This window comes from Chelonia mydas, chromosome 2 (genome assembly GCF_015237465.2).
Source record: "Chelonia mydas isolate rCheMyd1 chromosome 2, rCheMyd1.pri.v2, whole genome shotgun sequence".
NCBI lineage: Eukaryota > Metazoa > Chordata > Testudines > Cheloniidae > Chelonia > Chelonia mydas.
The window spans coordinates 42,928,649-42,946,256 of NC_057850.1; positions in this window are offsets into that span (position 1 = coordinate 42,928,649).

The window sequence follows — 17,608 nt, forward strand, 5'->3', positions numbered from 1 at the left end:
GAAGAGGTGGCCACGACCCCTCATCCTTGCACTGGCCCAGAGAGCAGGATCAGTGCAGCTCAGTGGAATACCCTGTACTTAATGAAAAGGGATAGCAGTGGATGTCCTCTTGCCCCCATGCACTGGGGAGTTCAAGAAAGAATTCTTCTCCCCCAAAATGTGTGTGGCTGCAATCCAGAGCTGTTTCTAAATGGGACAACTAAGACCTAAATGAGCATGGGGACTGAAATACCCACTCCCTGCTTGAACTGGTGTCCCAGGTCAGGGTAGAGGCACATTGGTGAGCATAATGAGGAGGCTCACATTACTGCTGCACTTCCATCTGTTCTGTAAATAAAGGATTTCAGCGTTCAGGGGCTGAGCACTTTCAACTTCCACTGAGTTGAATGTTAGGTGAGGGCATTCAGCACCTTGCAGGACTGGGGCTCTGGGACTCACCAGTAAAATGCTATCTGAGCCTTTTCTAATAGTATGATTTTGTAGTTCTTACCGAAATTACCAATACAGTTTCACTTGGCAAAGCCTCCCAGTTCATTTTGACCAGCTTCCTGGTTCATGCAGCCCAAATCCCTTCTCCTTCCTGCTTCAAAACAATTCAAAAAAATTGAATTATATTCAATATTGAATTGAATTGAATATATGTTCAGTGAAGCATTATGGTCAGATACCCACTCTGTTTTCTATTGTATTGCACTGCATTATACCCACTCGTGCCTTTAGTCTGTTAGCTTAGAGCTAGGGACTTTATTATTCATTTGGTACATTTAAGATGGTATATAGAGTTGATAATTTTGAATCCCATCAGAGTGATGATAGAATAGAGTGACCAGATGTCTCGATTTTATAGGGACAGTCCCGATTTTTGGGTCTTTTTCTTATATAGGCTCCTATTACCCCCTACCCCCTGCCCCTATTTTTCACATTTTCTGTCTGGTTACCCTATGATAGAAATGTGTTCGGCTAGCACTCTAACTTGCTGACATTAGCATGAACAAAAACTTTGTTTAAAAAGGGATTAAGGGTAAATGTGACATCCCACCATTGTAAACTCTACAAAGCAAGTAAATAAGTTTAAGTTATGGGGGCACCTCTTAACTATACCCTAATGCCAAACAGCCTGCTTCCACTAACAGTTACAGACTCCAGACTGTCACCCAGAACTTTCTGTCTTCAGCTGATAAAGAAATAGCCACATTCATTTCTTTCATAGTATAATGCAAAATCTTAATTAAAAGCTTAACAACACTATCAAATATCCAGGGTTGACATATGGGCAATAGTTAAGTGTGCTGTGCATTATGTATTTGTGGAGGAAGCTTGAGGGTGGGAGTAGGTGGACTAGAATGCACAATATTTAGCCAGTGTTCAGCCAGTGCAGTTGCCTCTATGGAACCAAGCAGCCGTGACTATAGGCCACCAGTACTGGGGAAGCAATTGGTACCACCTCTCAGCTAAGTACTGTCCAGTGCTTTTTTCTTAGCATGGAGGTCTACTTCTGAGTTGAAGATGCTTATGGAGATAGAGTTCAGAGTGGTAGCCATGTTAGTCTGTATCAGCAAAAAGAACGAGGAGTACTTGTGGCACCTTAGAGACTAACAAATTTATTTGAGCATAAGCTTTTGTGGGCTAAAACCCACTTCACTGGATGCATGCAGTGGAAAATACAGTAGGAAGATATATATATATATATACACACAGAGAACATGAAAAAATGGGTGTTGCATACACACTATAATGAGAGTGATCAATTAAGGTGAGCTAGAGGATAGCCCAGAAATTCAGATTTGGAGCCTGGCTTGGATTCTGAACCACTACCTCAGAATTCAAAGTTCTTAGGAGCTGAGGTTTTAGTCTAGGTCTCATTTGTTCTTATAACAATGGAGATTAGAATATTTACTAAACAAAAGTGATCTGTCACCCACTCCTATTTATTTCAGTGGGAGTAGACAGATAGTTTAGACTCAAGATTTATGACTGCTATGGAAATAACACTACACAAAATCTAAAAGGATTTTTATAGGAGTTCCTAATTTAAAACCTACACACAACAGCCCTGTGCCCCCACCCCTTTCTTTTTTTAGAAACTTCTTTGATATTAACAGCTTGATGAGTTAGCTATAATGTTTTCCTTCTTAGTTAATAAGTAGAGCTATTATCTTATGTAAACCCCTTTCACATAAATATTTACTCTTTGCTTTAGACTTTGTCTATTTAGTTTATATGAATATTTAAAAAAAAATCAAATGAAAGTTAGTTGTTGTGCCCCTTGCCCCTAACTTCTGCTTACTTGTCTGGCTGACTGTCCTTGAAGTGCGCTGGAATTATTCAGACTACAGATTCATCTCTGTAACCTGCTTTTGGAACATTATCAAGCTCTTTTTGAGTTGACTGTATGTTATATAATCGGTGTTTTATTTTTCTTTTGCTTTTGATCATTTTGAGGTACGCTGACTTCTTAAATTTTGGCAGCCTTTAGCGCTTATGTGAGGCTCTTTTTTGCACTGTTGTAGAAGCTGGTGAGCTGCAAAGGTCATGGGAATGAGTTATTTAAAAACTGACACATGCTGGGTGCCAGCCAGTATAATACAGATAGACGCTCGAGGGGGCATTTTATGGTTTAAATTTCAGCTTTGGCTATTATTGACTAATCAGACTTTGTCAGTACAGTTTTTTAACATAAGTATTCCTATTTCTCATATGTGTATTTACATGGCTATAACATTAATGGTACTTTAAAGTACCAAATATATTAACAAGCACCACCATCGTAGCCACATTTTAAATAATCATTTATCTTTGATATTTACTGCAGTTCATCACTTCAACCTTTGTTTTTCCTTTTTATCTTTCAAAGGCAAATGCTAGATTAATTTCATAATCTACAGTTTATCAAAACACTTGTTCTAAGCACTGTGTTCCATCAAACCAACAACAGTGGGCCACATTCATCCCTCAGTATCTCACCGGAGCTCCCACAGTGAGTCTGACACAATGATATTAACACCAATCAAACAAGAAATATGAAAATGGATAAACTTGGAGGTGCTAAGTGAACTTTTCCTCATCCTCTATGGTGAATATATTTAGACAGATACTGAACTATCTGGAAATAATTTGGTTTGCAAAATCCAGCATCTGCTACTTTGCTGGTAATCTTTATCTCCAGTTTCATGTAGCAAAATGTTAGTAATCTTCATGTGATTGCATCTACTCTTAGCAGAAATAAGATAATAAGGGTGCTTGCATCTGGGAGTATGAATAAAAATAATTTAATCAAATCCATTGAGGATTTATAAAGAACAAACCCCATGATTTTCCTTTCCTTTTCCATTGTAGTTAAATGCATTCAAAGATTTAAGATATGTGATTAAAATATTGCATGTATTTTACATATCAGAATGATAAAGAGACACCTTACATAGAATCCAAATGGTAATACATGGGATACATATGCAGAGTAGTTACTTGAACATATTATTAACTAAAACTATGTGCCTGCACCGGCAACGTACTTTTTCTTAAGATACAGAAGCTCAAGGAAAAGAAATGAAAAGAAAGCAGTAAAGAGAAAGTGTCTGCCTCCTACTCCAGTACAGCAGTTTCCCTCTCACCTTACTAGAGGTCAAGCAACTGGAACACAACATGTACTGCAGACAGATCAGCCCTGGCACGCATACAGCACAGCTGTGTATCTAAAGCTGTATGCCAGATACAGGCTTGCATTTTCTAGTGCTTGCTAGTTGTTAGATCGTTGAGGCCATCAGGATCACCATAGACATTTCAGGGAAGGCCAAACATGCCCAAAGGATGCAGTTATAATAAACCATGCTCCTTGAAGCTTTAACTTGCACATATGCTGAGGCGCAGTAAACGCAGAAGCTTGTTGTATGATGGCGATATGAAAACAGGTGTGATGTGATGTGAAACGATAGCAGTGATCGGATGCAGTGATGTGAAACAGACAGTTCTCAATGCTATCAACACACATTACACACTTTCAGACAAAAAGGGGTTTCTTGCATTTGTTTTTCTTATGGATTTAAATGAAAAGCAAATGAATCCCTTGAATAACTAGAATTGTGTTTCTTCTCATTAACTTTTTATTTGAAGCCCATTGTCTTTTTGGAGTTACTGTAGCGAGCTGGAACTGATGCTTGGAGCAAAAAGCTTTGCTCATCCAGAGCCAAATCCTGGCTCCCTGTGCAAAGCAGATACATAGGACCCATGTAAGTGTAGGCAGAAAAAGTCTTCTCTCCACCCCAACCTGACAGCAGTAGTGGAGCAGCAGCACAGCCATTTATCGCTGTTACTACATCCCATGGGCTGTGGTAAAGTCCAGTATCCTTCAACTACGTGCGGTTTTGGCTAGTAAATCTACAGTCATCCTCCCTGACCCACTTCCAAACTCTCTGTGCTGTGGTGAAGCAATGCAATGCTCCAATGCACACACACAGGGCACAGTCCCCCTGCCTAGACTGTGCCTGAAGGGTCAAGACTTGCTCATAAAGCTTGTATCTGTAATATTTACTACAGGCAAGGCTATCTGAACCTTCCACTAAAGCCAGCTACATCAACCAAAAGGGGAAAGAGTTTACAAATATTTTAATTAAAATAATTTTTCTCTCCCCTCTTTTTCTTTATCCTCCCTCAGCTACTGATGTCCAGATAGTAAAGACATTTTCACCAGTAGAGACAACCCTACCAAAACCAAAACATTGCATAACAAAACCATGCCTGATTAATTTATAAATACCTTCTCCCCCATTCCATTTTAATAGGGTTCTCTCAGCTTAAGTTGTGTTTTGAATCTTTTCTAGCTACACCACACAGGGGATGTGGCCTTATCTTAAAGTCAGACACAAACCGAAATGCCTCCCTGAAGAGCCAGGGATTTGTGAGATCCCATGTTATAGACCAGCAGGCAGAACAAATTGACCTAGAAGCAGATAGTACACAAGTAGTTAAACCAGGGACTCTCACAGTGGTTGACAGGTATTTTATTGCTCATTATGATCCCCAAAGTGTCACAGGCTGCCCATAACAAAATAGCAAAAGAACACTTCATTAGCCCTAGCCTCCGATTTTGTGTACTCAGGTCCATGAAAATATTCTTGTCACAAAGGCAGAAAACAAGAATCAGACATAAAATAGAGCAGAACGACAGATATGGGAGAGGAAGGTCAGCATGATCTTTGTTGCATTCTGAAAGAAAGGAGCAAGGGAAGTAATCATCTCACCCATCAGACCAAAACGCTCTGTACTTGGTCGTTGGGAACTCGAGAGGAAGATGTGGAATCTCCTGGGGGTTGGGCAGAGTTTAGGATATTACAGCCAGTCGGAGGTGGATTAAGATTTATTGGTGCCCAGAGAACAAAGAACATTTGGGCCCCCCACGCTCCCCTCGCCATAGGGCCCCGCCCCCAGCCAGAAGCTGAAGCTGGGCCGTGACAAGAGCCACCCAGAGAGTGCAGGCTGCTTTGGGGAACTCTCGACCTTCCACCTACCCTGGGTGGGGGCCCAGGATGCCTGAGAGCAGCCCCAGGCCCATGTCCCTGCCCCTCCGGGCTGCTCTCAGGACCCTGCCCAGGGTAGGTGGAGGGTCTGGGGCTCCCCACAGCAGCCCAGGCTCCCTGTGCGGCTTTTACAAAGGCCTGGCTCCAGCTTTCACCCTGGCCTCAGAGGGAAGAGGAGAAGCAGGGGGCAAGGCCACAGTTCTGGAGCCGGTGGCCCCACCTTCTAAACAGGTTCTGGCGCTTCTGGAGGCCTCTAAATTGATCAGGGCCCCTAGGCATGGGTCCCATGGGCCTGTGCATTAATCCTCCCCTGCATCCAGTCCTTTAATCAAGCTATTCTTGTACAGAGGAACACTGGGAGTTGCTTACATGAAGACTACTCCATTTAAGCTAATGGGGATGCATGAGCTACAGTGAGAGCAGATTTTGGGCTCAGTATCACAATCTCATGTTATACACCCAAAGAAAATCATAGCATTTTACCCTGTGACTAGTATTTCTTAATTTAATTCCTAATTTCACATTTTAATTCTCCTTTGCCTCTCACTCTGAAATTTTACTCACTTAATATTCTGCCTTTAACTGTCTGACTATATGTCCTTGCAGTCAATGTGAACAAGGAAGGTAATGTTAATGTCAAATGGCTTCTGAAAATATAAAAAACACACAAAGTTCCATTTAAAATAGTTTATAATCTTTGGAACGTCTGTAGGGTAACATTATATGCGATTTATTCGTGTCTAGTTAAGGTCGGTAGCTTTTTATACAGACTGTTAAATACAGTGAATGGTTACCATAGTTACAGCTGAATTTGAAAATTAACTTTATTTTATTATAATTCCAGCCTCTTACTGCAATTCTTCTTGCTCTGGTACAGTTAAAAATATGTATCTACGTAATTAACCCTGATAGTCAAGATTTCTCTCTCATTCATTTAAAATTGCATTTGGCAAGATAATGGCTTAGAGACGTTTTTAGGTCAGGAAATGCAAGAAGGTAGCTGCCAACTACTGTGAGCTAGTAGTAGTGCAATATATTGTATTCCTGTTTTTCTGGTTTAAATTGGGTAGCTTAATATGTCATAAATACATATATATACATACCATAAAATAAATAGATTAAGATGCACATTTTCCAGATTTATTTTAATAAATATGTATTGACTGTATGGAATTGCATTATATTAGCATTTATTTTCACTGAGGATCTGATCATAAGCCCATTGAAGTTAACGGGAGATTCTTTCCACTGATTTCAGTGAGATTTGGATCAGGCCCTAAAATGGAATATAGCAAGAAATAACAGTGTATGACTTTATATAATATATACAGCTAAACAAATTCCTATTCCTTTGGATGGAAAAATAACATTCATATCCTCGTCTCAAAATGACATCTCCATGACCTTTTCCATAGTTGTGAATAATTGATAATAATCCAGGATCACATGTCATAATGAAAATAGATTGAGCCACCAGTGATAATGTTCAGGGCTTTTAGTATATCCGGATCTACCCCTTAATTCATGGGGAAACGGAATCCTAATCCATGGCCACATAAGAAATCACAATCATTAGTCAACTTCCTCCATATGGCCTAGAGATTAGAAGCGTTGACCTTAGGCTGCAGAAACACAGGTAGCTACTTGGTGCATTAAAGAATTTTGCTCCATGAGTGAGAACAAACATGAACAGCTGTAATACATACCATCTAATAGAGGGCTGTGGGACACATGCAGAAGCCAGTGCATTGCACTGGGAGGGCATATAAGATTTTTCCTCTCTTTGTAAATGTTTTCCTTGGATTTTTCTGATGCAAAAGGATTGCACAGATTACATTAAAATACTGATCAACTGACCACTTGGCACAAACCCACATAAAGTAACACTAGCAAATACAGTTGTTAACTTTGAAGGCTCCCAAAAGTATGGATTTATATTGTTACACATAGTACTGGTATAACATTAAGAAACCCTACAACTATCATACTTTAAATATTAAAATTAAGCTTTAAAAGTAAAAAATATAAATGAGTAATAAAGGACTCTGAGAATATTAACTACATTAAATACATATTTAATTAACTTGCAACACATGTACTGTGATAGCATATGCTTCACAGCAAAATAGAAATGCCATTGTTCAACGATCCCTATTCTAGGCTTCTTTCCAACCTGAGACTGAGTCATCTGATGAGTCATGTAAGTAAAATGCGCAGAAATTCTGCCACAGAGGAAAAGCACATTTCCCCAGTTACTCATAAGCAAAATATTTTTGGAGCAGAGCCTGGTGTGTGTTAGGAATATGAAGGGTGTTTCTATTTAAAAAAAATAAAAGGATCAATCATTGCTTCAGCTGCCATTGAATTCTTTCAAAAAACATGCAGCCTAGATTTCCTTTTTAAATCACTTTTCATGGCTCTGTATGAAACAGAGTACAATACTGTCAATTTCAGGATCAAATAGAAAATAACTGTTTACTCATTCATCTCTGCATCATATTTAAAATCTAGAGCCCAAGGACAAATTCAACCTGCACACTTGTCTGAAATGTGGGCTGTAGAAAGCTTATGGGTTTTAGAATCTTGAAGATGTACTAAGAAGATAAGAAGGATTTTGAAGAAATAAATACATCCCTAGTTCAATTAAAGTTTCTATCTTTGTATAAAATAATGTGTTGAATTCAAACTCTGGCAGCACTCTGATGTGGTCAAATTTCCTATACTAGCTAAAAGCCTGATGAGGGCCAGGGAAAAACAATGCTGGGGAAAAAATCACAGCTCTTCAAATAGTGCAGGACATCTGCCCTCAGACATTCACGAACAACTCCCACTGACTCCCATGACATCTGTGGTTTGAGCAACTCAGAGAGCAGAACTTGGGCTATCAGCAAACACTGCAGAGGTAGTAATTCAAAGAAAAAGGGATAAAAGTTTATCACTGTTGTATCTTTGAGTTTGATTAACCGTGTGTAAATCAACACAGAACCAAGTATGGAACAGAATCGTCCCCAAATCAAAGTATTTTCCCTCAGTACATTACATTATAACCTCTAGTACTTACAAACATTACTGCTTGTTATGGAAAACAGTAGTATTATAATTAGGCTGTGAAAAATGAATGAATCTCTGCAAAAAAAGCACTTCTGATAGGTTCACTAATAACCTTGTAGCAGGATTTCTACCACAGTTGCCAACTTTCACCCAGTAAATAAGCACCTTGACTTTCACAATAAGGCAAAAATCAAGCTAATCCCATTTCAAAACAAGGCCAAAACAAGGCAATCCCTAAGAACCCCAACACTCTATGTGAATAGATCCCCCCGGCGTGCAGTCTGGGACTGTGGTGGGCCCTCTGCGCACCCCTGACTCTCTCGCCCCCTTGCTCCTGCTTGCCAGGAGCCAATCAAAAAAAAAAAAAAAAGCAACAAACTACAACAAGTAAAAAGCTACAAGCCAAAATCTAGCCAACAAGCAACTCAAAAGCCAATTAAGCCAAAAACAAGCCCAATTTCTGCGTTTTTTTCACGGGTTTGGCATGTCTGCTCTCTACTCAGCGTTGGGATGCTTCCTTGTGATTGTGTCTGGGGAACAGCTCTGCCCAGTCTGACATCCCTTCCTGTCCCTCATTCACCCTGTGGCCCCTCTTACACTTCAGAAGTTGTGGTGCTTCCTGTCCGTGACTTAGAGTGCTCCCTCTTTGTCACTGGCCCTCCAGCCAGGTCACTATGTGATATCCACTTCTGGAGTAAGTCTCACCAAACTGTCTGTCTGGATATTGTTCCCAGAAGTCCTCTAATTCAAAGCTATGCCACTTCCCCAGTGGCTGGTATGGGAACCTGGGCCCACCCACTGCTCCAGGTTCAGTTCCGGGATGCTCAAATCTGCAGCCAAGCTCTGCACGGTTCCAAACCTTGCTGCTGTTTTGCTGAGCCTTTTCTTGCTCCTCCACTCTTCTGGGTAAGCCCTTCCTTCAGGCCCTGGGTCCCAGGGCTTTTACTCTCCCCCTGGGTTTCCTTGTTTCCCTCTCTAAACCCAGAGAGTGACTGCAGGCTTCCACACTGCAGCCCTATGCTTCTTTTTCTTTTTCATGGTGAAGGAGACTTGACTGAATAGTCTATAGCCATTGCCAACTACAATTCCTCAGTACTTAGCGGTTTATAGCCTCTTGCTCTGCCCTGTGTCTTTCAGGTAATGTAACAGCACCTTTTTAATAATACTCCCATTCCCAGTGTTTTTAGTAAATCACATGATGTAATTTATTTTGCCTTTAAGATGTATGAATTGCTCAAAAAGCTTTTCCCTTTCTTTATCAAAGCCCTTACCTACTCATAAAAGGGGATCAATTGTTTCTTCCACCTTACAGAACACACGTAGTCCATCTTTGTGTCTAGTTATTCAAAAAAGATTTGTATTTAAGCCACAATAGCCAGTTAGTACTAACAAAAACACTGCACTAGTCCTATCCAGTCCCTGAAGTATGTCGTAGTCCTCAACTCTAGCGGACAATTCAACAAATTCCCTTTTTTCCCATTAATCCCAATTTTTTCCCATTCCTCATTTAAATTTTTCTGTAGTAGGCTTTGGAATTCCTGTTTACTCAAGGGTATGTCTATGTTAATCCTTGCATTTCTTGCAGCCTTTTTACCTGCTTTGCCCACCATTTCATTCCCTGTTATCCCAGTATGCGCTGGGATCCAAGTTAATGCTGCATGTATGCCTATCTTTACTAACTCTATTATTAGAAATACAATTTTATTGATTAAATCACTTCTACAAGCTGAGACGCCCTTTTTTATTGCCATAAGGCCAGAGATTGAATGTAAAACAATGACGGCTTCTGGGACTGAATTAAGTCCCAGATTCAATTCAGTGCGAGCATTAATGCTACTAGTGTGGCTGTCATGACACCTACATAGTCAGATATTGTTTTAGACGTACTAATTCCAAATTTTGGTATACGATCTGCCCTCCCTACTCTTCCAGTTTTTTCTTTTTTACCAGTATATATTTGACAAAATTGACTTCACTTTTCATCACTTCATTTTTAATACCTACTCTCTCTTTTTTACCCATAAGTTTATAAAATAAATCTAAATCCACATTTGGACATACGACTTTCCATTCCTAATTAATTTTCCCATGACTGAAAGTTTTGACTTTGTTCAGCTTTCCCTCGTCTTTCAACTCCTGCATCCACAACTTTAACTCAAACGGCATCTGTAGTTCTAGTGTCATGTGCTATAGTTCACCTATCGAATTCCCAACAATCCTCATAAATTTATTTGGTACTTTCATCATTGTAGTTCCCATTAACTTTGGCCCAAAAAGTTAGATCAAGTAGTTTCATTCATAGTGTAACTGGCATTTCACTAGAAGCTATCTTTAGTGCATATATAGATGTAATAAATGTGCTGTACACAATTCGTAGTGCCTAGGCTTGTATTCGTAGTGCCTAGGCTTGTATTAATTTTTAACATTCTGATTTTGATGCTGACCCGAAAGCTTGGCAGCCATAGTCAATAACTGGTCTGATTGAGGCTCTGTATACTATCAGCAGTGTTTTCTTATCTACTCCCCAGTTAGTCCCAGCAAGACTTTTAAGCAGGTTAATCCTTCCTGTACATTATTAACATAGTTTATATGATCTCTCCAAAGTAATTTAGCATCAAATATTACCCTTTGGAGTTTGAACTTTTTAAACTATGTGTATTTGTTCTCCATACTGATACAGTTCACCTTCTTTTGCCTCGTATTAAATGAGGATATCGATATAATAGGCATCACAGAAACTTGGTGGAATAAGGATAATCAATGGGACATAGTAATACCAGGGCACAAAATATATCAGAAGGACAAAATAGGTCATGCTGGTAGGGGAGTGGCACTATATATGAAAGGGCAGGTCTACGCTGTGGGACTAAGTCGACCTAAGCTATGCAACTCCAGCTACGTGATTCCCAATCCTGAGCCATTCTTTTTACGTGACAAATCTGAGGAACTGTCCCAGAGTGAAGTGTCACAAGAGTAGTTTTTTGGAACAAATTGATAAATTAAACAGTAATAAGTCACCAGAACCAGATGGAATTCACCCAAGAGTTCTGAAGGAATTCAAATGTGAAATTGCAGAACTACTAACTGTGGTTGTAACATCATTTAAATCAGCTTCTGCACCAAATGACTGGAGGATAGCTAATGTGATGCAATTTTTAAAAAGGGCTCCAGAGGTGCTACAGGCCTCTAAGTCTGTCTTCAGCACCAGGCAAACTGGTTGAAACTATAGTAAACAGAATTGTCAGACACATAGATGAATGCAATTTGTTGAGGGAAGAGTCAACATGGTTTTTGTAAAGGGAAATCATGCCTCACCAATCTACTAGAATTCTTTGAGGGGGTCAACAAGCATGTAGACAAGGGGGGGTGACACCCTATACCTCGGGAGAACACCCAACACCCCCATGTTCATCCTTGTAAAATGTTTGTGTGGTATCCAATGCAAAGTTTGTCATGTTGGGTGTTTTTGGAAGGCTCATGATGCACTGAGCATTGTTGTTACAGTAATATTATAGGTTATAATTTTATGTATATAGTTATGAGGCTAAAAATTTATCTTCATGGCTTAAAATAAGCCCAGGCAAATATTCTCCAAGAGCAGAGAGGCAGTTCACAGCTCATCAGGGCATGTGTGAGACAAACCCAGCACAGCCTCACAGGAACAAAGGACGCCGGCCTTGGCAGCAACAAAAGAATCTGTTGGACTTTCGAGTGAGTCATCCCCCTTCAGTTTGGGACTATGGTGAGGTAAAGTTCACCTGACTCTAAAGGGGGAGCAAAACCAAGAGGGAGAAAAGAACATGATAAAAGGGAGAGACGTTTGCCATGCTCGCTCTCTCTTCCACCTGCATCTACAGCCACCACCACCAACCGACTGAAGCGCTGATCAAAGGAGAGAGCCTGGCTGAAGAGCAACCAGCCAACCTGTGCTGAGAAACATCTAAGTCTGTAAGGGCATTGGAAGCGTTAAGATCAGCTTAGAATGTGTTTTGCTTTTATTTCATTTGACCAAATCCGGCTTGTTATGCTTTGACTTATAATCACTTAAAATCTATCTTTATAGTTAATAAATCTGTTTGTTTATTCTGCCTGAAGCAGTGCATTTGGTTTGAAGTGTGTCAGAGATTCCCCTTGGGATAACAAGCCTGGTACATATCAATTTCTTGGTTAAATTGACAAACTCATATAAGCTTGCAGTGTCTAGCGGGCATAACTGGACACTGCAAGACGGAGGTTCTTAGGGTTCCCACTGTGTCTGGGACCGGAGATATTGGCTAGTGTCATTCAGTTGCACAATCCAAGGAGCAGCTTATATGCTAGAGGCTGTGCATGAACAGCCCAGGAGTGGGGGTTCTCACAGCAGAGCAAGGTAAGGCTGGCTCCCAGAGTCAAGAATTGGAGTGACTTAGCAGATCACCAGTCTGGATAACACCAGAGGGGAATGTCACAGTGGGATCCAGTGGATATAGTGTTCTTAGATTTTCAGAAAGCCTTTGACAAGGCCCCTCACCAAAAGCTCTTAAGCAAAGTAAGCTGTCATGGGATAAGAGGGAAGATCCTCTCGTGGATCAGTAACTGGTCAAAAGATAGGAAACAAAGGGTAGGAATAAATGGTCAGTTTTCAGAATGGAGAGAGGTAAATAGTGGTGTCCCCCAGGGGTCTGTACTGGGACGAGTCCTATTCAACTTGTTCATAAATGATCTGGAAAAAGGGGTAAACAGTGAGGTGGCAAAATTTGCAGATGATACAAAACTTTTCAAGATAGTTAAACCCCAGGCTGACTGTGAAGAGCTACAAAAGGATCTCTCAAAACTGGGTGACTGGGCAACAAAATGGCAGATGAAATTCAATGTTAATAAATGCAAGGTAATACACATTGGAAAACATAATCCCAACTATACATATAAAGTGATGGGGTCTAAATTAGCTGTTACCACTCAAGAGAGATCTTGGAGTCATTGTGGATAGTTCTCTGAAAACATCCACTCAGTGTTCAGCGGCAGTCAAAAAATTGAACAGAATGTTGGGAATCATTAAGAGAGGGATAGATAATAAGACAGACAATATCATATTGCCTCTATAAAAATCCAGGGTAAACCCACATGTTGAATACTGTGTGCAGATGTGGTCACTCCATCTCAAAAAAGATATATTGGAACCGGAAAAGGTTCAGAAAAGAGCAACAAAAATTATTAGGGATATGGAACAGCTTCTGTACGAAGAGAGATTTATAAGACTGGGACTTTTCAGCTTGGAAAAGAGACAACTAAGGGGGGATATGATAGAGGTCTATAAAAGCATCACTGGTTTGGAGAAAGAAAATAAGGAAGGGTTATTTACTCCTTCTCAGAACACAAGAACTAGGTGTCACCAAATGAAATTAATAGGCAGCAGGTTTAAAACAAACAAAAGGAAGTATTTCTTCACACAACGCACAGTCAACCTGTGGAACTCTTCGCCAGAAGATGTTTTAAAGGCCAAGACTATAACAGGGTTCAAAAAAGAGCTAGATAAATTCATGGAGGATAGATCCATCATTGGCTATTAGACAGGATGGGCAGGGATGGTGTCCCTAGCCTCTGTTTGCCAGAAGCTGGGAATGGGCAACAGGGGATGGATCACTTGATGATTGCCTGTTCCGTTCATTCCCTCTGAGGCACCTGGTATTGGCCACTGTTGGAAGACAGGATACTGGACTAGATGGACCTTTGGTCTGATCCAGTATGGCCTTTCTTATGTCTTTATGTTTGTAACTTTCCTTCTTTGGTTTTGGCAGTGGAGAACTTGAAACCCCATGCATTTCCCCAGTCAGAGGTCTCTCATAATGCTTTGTTGATTCTCTTTTCTACCACCTCAGTATTCCTTCTCCTAACTCATAGAGCACAATCATCTGTGAAAAGAGTGACACCTACCCCAACGCTTAATTGTTTTGGAAGATCATTTATCATAATATTAAATAAGGTTGGGCTGATAAAAATGGTACACCACAGAGAAGTGTTAATATTATACATATTTGACGTATTTCTCATCTCTGACCTGTGTGTTGCTTTTGCTCAAAAATTCTCTAATCCACCCATACATTCTTCCCCTGATGCCTAGTGCACCTACTTTGTACAATAAGCCTTCCCTCCATGGTATGGCATATATATTTTCAATATTTGGAAAGACAGCTATCTTGAAACCCTTGTGTCTCATACTTTTTTGTGTTTCAGTTTCTAATTTAGCAGTGTGATCAATGGTGCATCTTCCTCTCCTAAAACCACTCTGCACCTTATCTGTAAAACCATTGTTTTCCAAATAGTCAACCAATCTTTCATTCACCCTTCTGTCCACAATATTACCCACAGAGGATGTAAGGGCAATTGGTCTATAGGCATCTGCTTTTGTCGATAGTTTTCCTGGTTTTCATATTGGAATTACTACTGCGTGTTTCCACCCAACCAGTATCACTCCTTTTCCAAAATGATGTTAAATAATTACAAGATAACATAATGTTTATGTATCTCTCTGAAAGCAGTTTAAGGGTTATGTATATTATCTTTACTTGGGATGTATTCTTGCTGATATCAAAAGCTTTCTGAAGTTCTCAAATACAAAACCATTCATTCAGTATCGCATCTTCATGTGTACCCCAACTACATAATAGATCATGATTCTCTTCAATGAACTGTCTTTTAATCTGGAGGAAAACTTCACTTTGGTTTTCATCATTCTCACTCCTTGGAAAATTTCTGCTTTCTCACGATCAGAACTTCTAACTATGTTTCCAGTGCCAATCAGACCTGGGATTTGGCTACTGTCAATCTGACGTCCATTCACTTTTCCGATTTGCCTGCATATTTCTGGTGTCTTTGTTTATCTACCCACAGTACTTCCTTCAGCTCCCTTTGTTTGATCTTTTCAAAATTCATTGCACTATTGCCTTACTTTTATACTTCATTAGAGCTCCACTAGTCATTATATTTTTCACATTTTTATAGGCTTTGTTCCTTTCTTTAACTGCCATTTTGCATTCCTCATTCCACTGTGGAAGTGAGTTTTTATTTTTGGGGTAGGTCAGTATCCTAGGTATGACTACAGTAACTGCTGCTATTAATCCCTTTATTACATTATCATTGAAAATCTCTACGTAATCACACTATGATTATTGACAAATTCAGTCCATTTACTTTAAATAGTTCCCAGTTAGCTTTCTTAAAATTCCAGGTGGGAATTTCCATTATCTTCAAACTTACCTTGCCCTTGAAAAGTAGTAAGTATAGGGAAATGATCACTTCCCATTCCTTCTCTTATATATTTCCTAGTTGCATTTACTTGCAATATCTGCTTTTATAATTCCCAGGTCTACACAGGAAAAAGTACCATCTGCTACATTAAATCTAGTTGGGGTTCTGTCATTTAAAACCACTAGATTGTTTTCATCAATGAACTTTTCTAAGCCTGGACCATATTTATCAGTTGTCTTAGTTCCCCACAATGTATGAGGAGTACGTAGGACACCACATATAATAGATGGTCTTGTAGCTCCAGACTTTCTAATTTCCCACATGGGTTATAGATATTATAAATCCTTAAAGAAATACTACTCTTCTGCATTGGGATCTCAATAGCATTATATGCTAGGCTTACTTCTTCATTCTCTACTACTATATAGTTTAACTTTCCCTTATGAAAGTACAAACTCCCCCTCCTTTTCCTAGTTGTCAGTCTTGCCTGAAGGCAACATACCCTGGAATTTTAAAAGCAAGCTTTTCAGCCAACCATGTTTCCTGAATGTATATGACATTTGATTTACTTTTCATTTCCAGGATATTTCCTTTTCATTCTTGACCATATGCTGTGCACATTCCAACAAGAGTAAGATCCTAGTCATATTTCTCCATTAATTTCATTCAAAATTACATGAATACAGTCCATTGACAAGTTGCTAACATTCCGGTATTTTTCTGCTGCCCTTGCTGTAATTTTCTTTTCTTTTTTTTCTTCTGATTTCCTTCCATTTGTGATGTACAATTTATCACTTCTATCATAAATGCAATACATCTTTTTTTCATTACTAGCATAGCGACTATTCCTTCCACAGTGTTTATCATATTCTTTATAAAATATAGGCTGTGTCTGCATTTCCCCTTTTCCTGTGCTGATTGGTTGTTCCCCGTCCACCTGATGCTTTGAGAGTCTCCTTACAGCTTCCACATAAGATATGTTCACATTTTTGTCTCTCTTTAGCATGCTTTGCTGCAATACACTCTCTGTATGCAGGGTTGTGATCATCACCACAGCTGCTACAATTGACCTCTGTCCCTTCTATACCCCGCATTTGTATTTCCCCCCACCCCGCATTTTACCAGATCTTGTTTGCCCTTTACAAACAGCTGCTACATGCCCATACAGTTGGCACGTATAACACCTTAGGGGAAGGGGAATATATGGCTTGGCTGTGAATATCTGAAACCCTATTATTACTTTCTCAGGTAGAGTCCCTCTCTTAAATGTCAGTACAGCTGTTGGTAGCTTGTTTTCTCCTCATTTACTAATTAGGTGCTTACTTACTAACACTTTGGCTTCTCCTGTGCTATTGGTTATCTCATCATTGGGCAGCTCTAATGGCACTTCATATATTATCCCTTTATTTTGGTCAAATATTTTGGTAAACTGCTAAAAACTAAAATGCTAGGAAAAGTTAAACTAAGTTACCAGCTACCATTTTGCTCTTTATTTTTACATTCAACTGAAAGATCACTATCTCATAGCCTTCTAGCTCCTACAAAAAACCCTATCCTTTTTTAAATTGAGTCATCTGCTTTCACAGGGTTAACATTGCTCACTGTTTTTTCTTTGAATGGGGATCTTACAATTATAACACTTTGGTTTATTTCCTTCCTCAGCTTGGTCTTTTGCTAATATCATCATCATCTGATTCTGCATCTACTTTTCTGTTCCTCCACCCCTACTTTGTATCCATTCTCCCTCTCTAATAGACTTTTCAGTTTTTAGGGTGACTTCATTTAGGCCCAGCCAGCTGCTACCAGGTCCTGCCCTC